Raw genomic sequence first — 11,996 nt, 5'->3', positions numbered from 1 at the left:
GCCGCGGCGGGCGCTGGGCCGCCGCCGCGCGAGCCTGCACATTTTCTGGCTGTCCGCGCTTCTCGGAGAGTAAAATTGCTCGGGCTGGTGTTCCTGGGCGTGAGAGTGTCTACCGGCCGGTGCAGCCTGCAGGGGGAAGAGAGGGCTGCTAAGGAGGGATGCTACACCCAGCGCTACGCTGGACTGGGGGGATTTAAGGTGCAGAGAGCTGAGTCCACCCTAGAGCAGCCCCGCTGGGGATCCGGGCGTCCCCACCCATTGGGCTCCTCTCCACGGTCATCCTGCCTCCTGCTAATCCTGAGGTCTTCCTCACGGCCACACTTCCGAGCCCTCTCTGCTGGCGGGCGCTGGGTGCGCCTTCTCGTAGCAGTGCGGAGAGGAGGGAGGTGTGGCCGTGCTGAGGAACAGACGGGGAAGAAATGTGGTGGGGAGCGGGCTAGGGCCCCGCGTTCTTGGACGCTGGGCCGTGGTGTGCGGTGACGATTCGGCTCTCACGGGCATCTTCCCCTGGAGATTTCAAGGGAACTTTGCATCATCCGCCTCAGGGGCTGTGCTGGCTCCTGGGGAAAGGGTCTGTGTTCGGAGATGCAGAGGATAGCCCTCTTTGCTCCTCCCTCAGGAAGGAGAGGGAGGTCTTACAGGTGGACAGTGGGCTAAAAACGCCGAATCCTTCCAGGAGATGCTTTGAAAAAATACGGCATCTGTGCGCTCTTGATTCTTTAACTCGCCCTCCCCCTACAGATCCCGCTGCTGTTTGATGAATGACTTGGGCTAGCGATTCGTATTTCCCTCTCCAGTTAAAGTAGCAGTGGCTGAGTTGGGAGCAGGGGTGATCAGATTTAACAAATAGCGTTTGGAATAGGCCAGTGTGCACGTCTCCTGCAGTCACTGGAAGGAAAGTCATGTTTCCCCTCCACCCCCCCAACCCCAGCCTGGCTTCCCTCTAAGGCGCTCTGCCTCTGTGCTGTCAGCCACTAGTGGTTGTGAATATAACAACACAAACTTTGTCCTGCTGGAGGTGTAAAGACTAAAAAGAGAAAAAAGGATATCAGTAGGAGGTGTAGTGGAAGAAGCTTTTTAAAAAATGACAGATGTGGCGAAGACAGCACAGGCTTCCTAATCATGGAGGAGCTGGCTGAGTAGGTGGAGATTTCTTCTGATCGGATCTGGTTCGAGGCGTTGCTTGTGCGAGTGGCTTCAGATGGGAGCCGTTGAACATCCACAAGCCTGGACCCGTGTGAAGAATTCCTGAGAGAAATGGGGGTAACAGGAGGGAATTCTGAAAGCCCCTCATGCACCCCAACACACATGGACCCACATACTCACCCGCTTCCTCTTGCTCACGGCTCTCCTGCAGCGAGCCAGGAAAGGAGGGAGAAAAGTGAATTGAGACATCTCATTCATTTCAGATAAGAAAACAAAGCCCAAAGACGGACGGTTGGTTTCAGGCTCCTCTTTCCAATCCTGTGTGTGTTGCTTGGCATTTGCTCTCTACGTTGACCGAACTTGCTTCCCTGGGAGGTGAGCCGGGTGTAAGAGCGGAAGGAAGGAGAGAGAGCTTGCTCCATTTTGGGGGCTTTGTGAGTGAGCCATTGGGGAGGATCACTTATTTCTCAGGGAGGCAAGATGTGTTTTCTTAACTGCTTTTCAATTTACAATTTCTGCCCCTCTGAAAGGCTTCCTTTGGATCTTAGGGCTCTTTAGCTAAGATTTCTTCCGTATACTATAAAAGGAACCCCGATTATTCACCTTTAAAATGGCTGTTGTTTTATTAAAAATGGAATGATTAATTCCTCGAACAACAGAAAAAAAAATAAGGTGTGGGTGTGGGGGGGTGCTCAGGAGAAGCAAACCATTATTTGCTGCTCAGCTGCGCGAAGGATGTAAGAGTATCCATGACAATCACACTTTATCTACTCTCTCTTGGAAGCTTAACAAGGCCGAGTGAAGAGAGTAATGCATTAAAAGAACGCAACCGTCGTGCTTTGCATTTATCCACCTATCTGGCTATTTACTCTCTGAGACTAGTTTTCATTTTGGATTTAGGTTTAGCGCTCAGTAACCCTTTGTTGCCTGTGAAGGGGAAGGAAAGAGCATAGCAGTGACGGTGCTGTAACTCCAAATACATTTCTAGAATAAGGTGAGGTGCTGTCAGCATTGCCTACAGCACTGATCTGCAGGAAATGCACTGATCACTCGCTCAAGCTTACTGTGCTTGATAAAATAAGATGTATTCCAAGAGAGCTTCGGCCTTTCTTTGCGAGCTATATTTAACATGTTTTTATCAGACAAAAATAGACTTTTATTTATCTTGAAAAAATAGACCCATGGCTCCCTCCCCCATGGTACTTAATCTGTTTCTTGACAAAAATAAATGATGAGAAAAGCACTTCAGATCCAGTGAAGTCTCATTTCTCCTCTAAAGAATAAGTTAATAGAAAACAGCAGAAGAAAAGCAGAGCGTTCACTATGCTTGTGGATGTATTTGTCTAAAAACACATGCATTTTAGGGCTTTAACATCTATTTTCAGGATGCCCTACAAGTTTGATCAGCCATTTTTCCATGGTACCATCAGCTGTAGGAAGATCAGTATGTAGGTAAGAAGCAAGATGGATGTAACAAGTTCCAGAGGGAAACAACTTAAATCTGGAAAAAGAAATGTACAATGAAAAGAAGGTGTGAGAGCACGTAGATTGCTTGTCTTATGTTTTGCAGTGCGCATATATTGCTTTCAAATAAAAATTGTTGTCTTGCATTGGGCTAAAAATTTAGGAGTTAACACGATGCTATCTCATCTTCTTCTTCCCTTCATCCCTTTCATTTCTCTAAAAGATAAATGCCTTTTGACGAAGCATTCTCGTCCATACTTTGTAATTACTCACCATAACCTCCTACACCTCATAGTTAGACCCTTCATCATAACCTCTACCAAATAGTCTTCCATCTGACCAAATTCTACTGCTCCCTCTTGTGGCAAATATTCTCCCTGCCTGTTCCTTGCTTCCAGAATTCTGTCTAGCATCCCTTACAGCTGCCTTGACTGTCTATCACGTCAGCTCTAGTTCTCAGTCGTAATGGTGGCTAACCAGGACAGTGGGTTGTTTCTGCTTTTTGCTCTGAACAAAGAGATCTGTGGTCCCAGGAGATGTGTCTGAGGTTTGGTGGAAGTAAGTGTCAGGTGTTTTCTGACCCATCACATGGGCTAGATTCTGGGAATGTAAAAGTTCAGCATCGTCTGCCTTAGAGATTTTGATTTGGACTCAGGGTGAGTCCTGTGGGGCCTCATTAAGTGCAGTGGGATTATTTTCGACTTCCTTTCTTTTCCAAAAGAGAGAACTATTCTGTTTCTGTCTCTGTCTCTGCCTCTCTCTCCCCCCACCCCAGCCTCTCGTAAACACACACACACACACACACACACACACACACACACACACACACCACCATGAAGTACATTTTACACAGTCCATATTTTGAAGAATTAATCAATGATTAGGTTTTCAATGGTACTTATGAACCAAACAGCCTACCTTTACTGGTACGTTTTCATCAGGGCAGTTCAGAATATAAATAGGGAGAACTGGCATCTTCATCCATTGTGTAAATTCTACTTGGAAAGACAGTTTCTCACAGTCCTTAGTGCCTCATGTTTGTAGATTGTCTTTGCTGGCTTTGTATTGAAACTGAAGTGTTTTATGTATACATTTGCAGTTGTCCTTTGGTCTGCCTACTCTGGAGTGTAAAAAGAACCAGGATAGACAGAGCTTTAAGGGAACTACATTTCATCTTTTCCTGAAACTTTCTAGCCAGTTTCATAAGGAACAGAACATGTGGAAGGAGAATGCAACTGAAGCAAAGAAAGCATTTTTATTGTCAAAGGCAAGTACATCCTAGGCGACAACTGATGAAGTGATTTAAAAATGAGTAAAACATTCCCAGATTCAAAGCTTTTATCCACTGGTGTTATAGGATGAAAAATTCTCACTAGATTCCCACTAGAGCCATTGATCTGAATGCAGGAATTGTAGCTAGCAGGTCATGGATAAAATGCAATGGTGTTACCTGAAAAAGAGCTACCACTGGTATGTGTTCAGTTTTGAGCTCAGACTGGTTTATTCCATAGACTAGCAACAGTTACATAGGAACACAGGAAACATGGAGGAAGTGAAAGAAGTTTAAAATGAGTTTACTGCCCAGTGAATGCCCTCCCAGGACTTCTGATGCGGAAGTGTGAGGGAGCAGAAGGCCTGAGAACTGGGCTGTTGACAGGGGTAGAGAGTAACCCCAAAGAGACAGAGAAGTCCCCACACCGCCATTTTACTATGAGGCAGCAAAGGTAACAAAACTGGGTCCTTTCTTCAAAATGTAGCCTTTTTAAGTCTTCTAGGAAATGGACAAAATATTTTCCTGAGTGAGTTACTGTTTTACAGTTTTAAATGGATTCTACAGTATCATTTTTGCAAGGATCACACTGGTAACCTAGCAAATGGTAACATAATAGCAATTTAGGTGGATGGTTTCTTGCACATGTAGTAGGTCTGGGAAAATGTGTGTAAGCATTAGAGTCCATCTCAAATTTTTAAATAAGGCTGAGTAAATTGCTCTGCAGATATCACTGCATGTGAAGTCAGAATAATGTTTTCTTGGGGGAAGGTATTGTGAAGTGAAGTCAGACAATGTGGCGATTCAGCAATTTACATCAAACCAACTATGAAATTTATTGAGCACTCGATGTATACAAGGCCTGCACCAGGGTTTTCTGAAAATGCAGATGAGGAAGACACGTTGTTTGACATTTGTTGAGCACTGGTTACATATGAAGGACTAGTTTAGTTGTTTTGTGCACATTTTTTTATTTAATGCTTATTAGTGCATGCAAGGAAACATCAATATCCTGGGTTAAGGATTAGATTATGGTTCAGTTGAATGGCTTGTGCACAGGTTAATAAGTGATGCTGTCGGAGCGCTGTGCTCTTTTCACATAAGTGTCCTCTGGTGTCAGGAGTGTCATGATCTAGACCACCTACCCGAGAAGCAAGAAGGCTGAGTGACATAAGTCACACCACTGCAACAGAGCAAGGCACCGGAGGAGCTGGAAGGAGAAAGACAACGTTGGACATGGCCTTATGAGGCAGGGCACACTCGAGTTTATTCTTAGAGAGTGAAAAGGATTTAAAAAACAAAGCCTAGTCATTTTTGAAACATGTAAACCATGCTCCAGCTAATTTATGGTAAGAGCAACCCAGGGGCAATGTTAGGACTATTTCCAGACTCTTGGGATCTGCTCTGTGTCCCAGTTAGTGCTGTGCCACAAGAACTGTGGATCTGGGACAAATGGTAAAATAAATCACTGCACAGATGTATTTTACACTTGCAGCCAACATGGAGGATGAATTTGCAGCACAGCTTTGAAGGGTAGAAGGTGTAACTCTTAGGGTTGAGGCAAGGGGCGGGGCGCTTGCCAGCCTGTTTCTCCCATAAGTTTTGAGGCCATGTTTCCCTTACCATTCCACGTGTTTTTTGTTTCTTTGCTTGGCACTCCTGGATATGATACTGTCTAAATTGAGCTTCCTCAGCCTTTTATTTCTTCCAGTTCCCCTTAAAGCGCAAAGCTCAGGGCCACCCTTTGGTTCTTTCTTTGCTCCATGTAAAGCACCTGGTCCTGACCATAGATTTAGAGGATTAGACTGCTTACTTTGTCCCCACTTCCTCTGTTGACTGTTTGACACACACACACACACACACACACACACACACACACACACACACTGTAAGGAGCATTAGTTTAGGAGAAGTTTCACATAACTCTTCCAAATATTGTCAAATATTGGGGTATGTGTGCCCCAGAACTGAAATTTGTGAATTGCTGTTGGGTGAGGTTAAGGGTGCTTTTCCTGTGACTTCTCACTGTTTCCCTTCTTCTGGACATGCAGCCCTTTTTAAAGAACTTTTTTTTTTTTTCATCAGTGGTCTTGCATAATACCACATGGTTAGCACTGGAAAGGGCATCAAACATCATCTAATTTTGTTTTTTGTTTTGTTTTGTTTTACAGATAAGCAAAGGGGAACCACATAAAGTTAAGTGATTTTTAAAGAATGGAACAGGAGACAGTAGAAGCAGATCTGACTGAAGTCATTTCACCCCAGTCACATGTACCCCTTTTGTTCCTTTGACAAGCTACACAGTAGCTTCTTTGTCTATTAAATATGAATACTAATAATAGTGAAAAACCTTATGGCTTTTTGTGAGAAAAAATAAATTAATTCTGACACATGAGTTCTCAATAAGGGTTAACCTATAACGAGAGAGAGAGAGAGAGAGAGAGAGAGAGAGAGAGAGAGAGAGCCTGTTTCTACTGCTGTGCCTTTACATGAATATGCCAATTGGTGGGGAATACCTTGGAAACAGACAAAGGGAAGGGAAAAAAGTACACAAAATGACATATACCAAAGATCATTATGTGTATGCTTAACTGTTTTTAAAATGGCCATAAAGCAAATATTTTCTTGGCTTTGTGAATTGTAGATTCTGTCACAGTGACTCTTGAAAAAAAAATGCATCCATAGGTAGCATATAAATAAATACACAAATAAATGTGTGGATCTGTTTACATTAAAATGTTATTTATGGACACTGCAATTTGGCCTTCACTTGGCTTTCACATCATGAACTTTTTACTTTTCAATCATTTAAAAATGCAAAACATTTTAATTTTGTGAGCCTTAACAAAACTAGAAAGGGCAATTTGGTTTATTGGCCATGATTTGCCAACTCTTGAAACACTGTAGATGAGGAGACATAGTAATGATACGTGAGTGGTTTTGGAGCATCCTAAAAATTGTAGTACTGTGAAAAGAGTTGGCCTAGAAACTCTGAGACCTTGTTTTAGAGCCTAGTTCTGTCATTACTGTGATGTGTGGCTTTGAAAACTCTTCAGTTAGCAGGTTTGAGTTTGCTTATTGGGAAGAGAATCTAGCTGATTTTTAAGAGTCTACCTGGCAATGAAAAATACAGTTTTAAGAGGGAAATTTGATGAGGTGGTGGTGAACACCTATAAAAACACACACACAAAAAGGATAATATGATAGATATTTGGGCAATTTTACTTTTAATAGCTCAGCTGACTACCAGGAAGTTTGGTAGGTGTTGGTTATGGATGAACTTGAATCCCAAAATGTGGGATTAGAATATCCTAACTGCATGTTGTTAGCAGAGTTATCAAATTTTGCAGGTGAATTAGAGAGAGGGGAAGTGACTTATCCAAACATATGTGAATGATAAGTAGGCCTGAAACCAATGCTCACTTCTTTGGGCTTCTAGACCAGTGACCATTCTCTCTACCACATTGCCTCCAGTAGTGTGGCGGAAAGCAATTAACTGGAGTTGGATAGCTCTGACCTCTAAGAGGGAATGTCTCCTATAAATTGCAGAAGCTACTTTCAATATTTTCCAACCATGATCTCATACCCCACGTATCAAGAAAGGTAGATCTGTGAGAAATCCCATTGCAGAGGAGGGTAACAGCAAAAATGTCGGCCTAAGGCCTTGCACGCTGACAGCCTTTTGCCTGGTTTCCTGCTAATTAATTCCTAAATTTCAGCTCAGGAGATACTTCTTCAGCACTTTCTGCCCTAAAAGTCTCCTCGGTCAGGTTGTCCATGGCTTCCTCTTATAAAGTTTTATTTTTCCTACATAGCATTTATCAGTTAATAGTTGTGTTTTGGGTACTGATTTACTGTCACATCTGTCAGCTGTCTTGTGGCTAGATCATAAATTTCATGAAGGCAGAGGTTGTGTTTGCCTGTCTCATGGTTCTATTCCCAGTAGTTTGCACATTGCCAGACACACAAAAGATGCTAGGTGTTTGTTTATTGTAGTTAATTTTTAACTGATACATAAAAGCATGATTTTATATAGTATTGAATTAACATGAAAATTTTCTGTACATGATGTATATTGTATAATGTTTAAATCAGGTTAAACATATCAATCTCTTCAAACATCTACCAGTTCTTTATGGTGAAAACTTTCTTATTTTATGAAAAATAAAATTTTGTTAAAAAATAATAAGGGGATAGCAGTACTTAAGTCACAGTGCATCACTGTCCTCCATGTAGTTTCTCAGGCTACAAGACACAGCTTTGTTGGATAAATGAATGAATGTGCTCTCATCTGTCACTCATACTGCTGAAAACCACCTGTGCTTAAGCAAAGCCTTCGAAGGAAGAAATTATTTTTTCTTATTAATTAAATGATTAAATCTTTAGCATTTACTTCTCAGCTGAATTTTTCTAACTTTCTCAGATGCACATCTGCCACAATTCTCATTTGTCACTAAAGACAGTAATACAGTAGTTCTAACATAGTTGCCCACACAAGTCTTCCAACGCAGGTGTGTAGGACTGATTTAAACTGCACGGTCCTAGATGCCTTCTCTAGAGAGACACTGAATGCTTCATAAGCTGCTTGGGGATTTGTATGAAAATTTGTGTTTTCTCATAGGTCATCGCCACGCCATTTATTTCTCTAAAAAATAAGATTTCACAAGATTCTTTCTTAGCTGACTTCTCTTTTTAAAAATTTACTGGTTCCATGCGAATTTACCTTGATTTCAGAACCAAGCCACTGAGTTTCTTGTTGGCAAATTTAGAAAACTGTAGCACAGAGGATTTATAAAGGGTGACCATTAAATGAGTATCTATGCACTTGACCTTTTTTCCTGATTCTCTTTCTTACTTCTGCTCTTCTCAAGAGCATTTTATTCTTTCAGAGACCTTGATTTGAAACTCTGCAGGAAATTTTGAAAGACTTACAGATCTCACCTTAATAGAGTTCCAGCTCCTGAAAAGCTCTCTACCTGAAGATGATCCTTCATGACTCATGGGAAAAAGCTCATAGAAATTACCAGCCTCTCCTCATAACCAACATTTCCCTTGTGAAACAATGGTTCAGAAAGAAAACAAAAATCATTCTGTATGTTCCTATCACACAGCTTGAAGCCAAATGCTATATTCAACCTCCCCAGTCCCAGGAGGCGCACTAGAAAGCAGAAGGAGTGACCACATAAATCACATTTACTCTTGAGTTGAAGTAAAGAGAGGATGTAGGCAATGCCCCTTAAGGAGCCTATAATGTAAGGAACACATCTTTCCTCACCTCCCAAGGCTTCCACTCAGGGGCTGAAGTTTCTGCATGGTTTTTACTGCTACAAAGGGCTCACACATGGAAACTAGTTAGGTCTCTGAAGACTTCACTTCATCCTGAGACTTAGTTACATGTCAGTGGAGCATCCTCACCGTCTTTACAGGTTTCTGCTAAGAGAAAGCATAACTAACCCTAAGAAAAAGCATGAAGTAGGGGATCCTTCAGCTACATGTGTGCGTTAGCCTCCTCTTTGGTGCCCCATGACCTCTTATTAGTTTCTGTTCTCCTCTGCGTTCCAGTATTCCGCTCCCCGCCCACACTCACTAAGGAACTTCATGTTTCATTCTTGCTTAGAGTTTCGATCTGTTAGACGCAAAGCCCATCTGATGTATTATTTCCCATCATTGTCTTGCTGATATTAGAAAAAACATTCTCTTCCTCTTTTCAGGCTTGTTTTCTCCCAGTGTGTATTTGTTTTGCTCTCCAGAGCAGGTGTTTCTGGAGTTTGCACCTGCCTTGGAGCTAGTTTCCCTTTCTACTCAGTTCTTTCTTTTCTGCTCTTCTGTCCTTCACATCAGTGCTTCTCAAGGGATGGTTCCAAGACCACTGCTAAATTTTGGAATTAAAACACAAATTTGGGGGTTCCTCTTTAGACCTGTTTTATACCTGTTGATAAGGCCCAGCTATCTACATTTGGATGAGTTTCCCAGGTGATTCTTAGGTCAATTGAAGATGGAGAAGCTTTGTTTTCTGCTTTTATTAGCTTTTCTTTCTTCTCACTTTTTCCAGCTTTGGTCATTCTTCAGCTCCCCTCTTTTATGTAATTTTTCTTAATCTTCCAAATGGTCACTTTAATGGTCACTAATGACAGCTTTCACCGGAAGACTGTCCGTTCATTAAGTGCTGGAATCCATGTTGTCCTCTTTATAGTTCCCACAGAGTCTGTGATGGCCCTTTGCACTTGGAGGACGTGCAGTAGATCGTTGTACTCTAGAAGGATGTACTTGGGCTGGGGATTTAGCTCAGTATGGCACTGTGCCTGCCTTGCAAGCACAAGGTCCTAAATTCAATCCCTAGTACCACCCCCCCCAAAAGAAGGATGTACTCCCTCCCTCCAGAACCAGAAGTGTGCACTCGCGCGCATGCACACACACACACACACACACACACACACATCATAATTCCTTAAGATTAAATGTTAAAAGGCCAGTGTGAAAAATATTATTAAGTAAATGATTTTTGGGTCACCTAGATATAAAAGCATGCATATGACCTCATTCTTTTTCAGTGTGTAAGGTCAAGCATAAAGAAAGGTTTCTTCTTCTCTTCAGGGTTAATGCTGAATAAATTGTTATATAAAATAGTTATCAGTGTCCTTCAGGAATCCCCTGGAAGGGTCACAAAGTACAGATAAGGTGCTCCCTGTCCCCAGGAGCTAGTTATACTTGAAATCTCCTGGTTGTAGGACCATACACTAAGTGAGCCAAAGACCCCAAACCAAGACCCCAGGTATAGGCACATTCACCTGGGAACTAGGTAGTTCATTCCAGTGTTCAGTGCACCTCAAACACCAGGGAAGTTTGTCTTCTGTGGTTCTCTCGTATTGTAAGAATTCTGCCTCCCAGAAAGGGGACTCACTCTGAGGCAGTGTCCCACTAATGTGAGCTGCTCAAGAGACATATTCTGCCCATTTTTATAACACAGTGTCTGGTACACACAAATGCCTATGTAAAGCTTGGCAGGTAAATCCATGAATGAATATGTTTTTCTTGGATTTTTAAAAGAAATCTCTGACCAGTTTTAAATTTAAGAAAAAAATCCAATCCTGAGTTGAAGACAGTAAACTTGTGAGCTACACTGAGGTTCTTGCAAAAAAAAAATTGGTTTATAGATAGGAAAGTTTTAATTTACCTATTATGAGAAAATTCTATTCTATCTCCCCATCCCAGCTCCCACCGGTTATCTATTCTTCTCTTATGTTAAATTTGCTTTTATACTGTAGGGTTTTTTCTTCATTTTTCCCTGCTCCTGAGCAAATTGAAAAAATTTTGAGTTTGTTACATGACTTTGGAATAATTTCAGACCTCAGACTTCAGGCAGTGATTCCCCAAATGGATCGTCTCTCCCTTGCTGTGTCGTGAATATGAGTGCTTACGAAATGCATACTTTGGGATCATCGGACAAGAGTGAGAAACATGCAGAGCCCTTGAAGTAGTTATGCAACCCGTGCATATTTCTACAGAGGTTATTCTGTGCTAAGTAACTAAATGCAGAGCTCTTTGTCCCCACTGATAGTGTTTGTTGACCTGTGTAGTGGAAATAAACTAACAAATATCATTGTGGTGTATTGTGAAATACCTGGGTTAAAATCCTAGCTCTGTGGTTTGTCAGCAGGATTTCAGTTTATTTTATGAAATATGTACTTATCTAATTTGCACAATGAGAATGATAATGCACACCTCCTTGCAGTATTGTTAGAGAGGTCAGAGGTAGTGAATACAAAACATCTAACACAACACCTGGTACAAAACAATCCTGTCCTTACCATCTTCAGTGCCCCTGAGTGGGGCCCTTTCAGTCCTGCTTTGTGGCCCTGGCGTGTTAATTCTAAGGACAAACCTGTCTGATTTCAGGGGGAGCCTAGGGTTGTCAGTGCACTTTCTCTCAGAGTCATTTTTCATTTATTTTCTGCTGGAATACTTTCTCCTCCAGTTTTTTCTTCTTCTTCTTCTTCTTCTTCTTCTTCTTCTTCTTCTTCTTCTTCTTCTTCTTCTTCTTCTTCTTCTTCTTCTTCTTCTTCTTCTTCTTCTTCTTCTTCTTCTTCTTCTTCTTCTTCTTCTTCTTCTTCTTCTT

General features: G+C 41.9%; 1 protein-coding gene across 18 annotated transcripts in view; it reads left to right on the top strand.

Moving 5' to 3' along the window:
- The window catches only part of Slc8a1 (solute carrier family 8 member A1), a 349,978-nt gene that overhangs the window by 54,955 nt on the left and 283,027 nt on the right, over positions 1-11,996 (top strand). The gene's annotated exons all lie outside the window — the stretch shown is intronic.

The sequence above is a fragment of the Fukomys damarensis genome, unplaced genomic scaffold, assembly GCF_012274545.1.
Source record: "Fukomys damarensis isolate Sample0158 unplaced genomic scaffold, DMR_v1.0_HiC HiC_scaffold_2, whole genome shotgun sequence".
Taxonomy (NCBI): domain Eukaryota; kingdom Metazoa; phylum Chordata; class Mammalia; order Rodentia; family Bathyergidae; genus Fukomys; species Fukomys damarensis.
The sequence above is the reverse complement of the archived record's forward strand: the minus strand, read 5'-3'. Positions and strand labels throughout refer to the sequence as shown.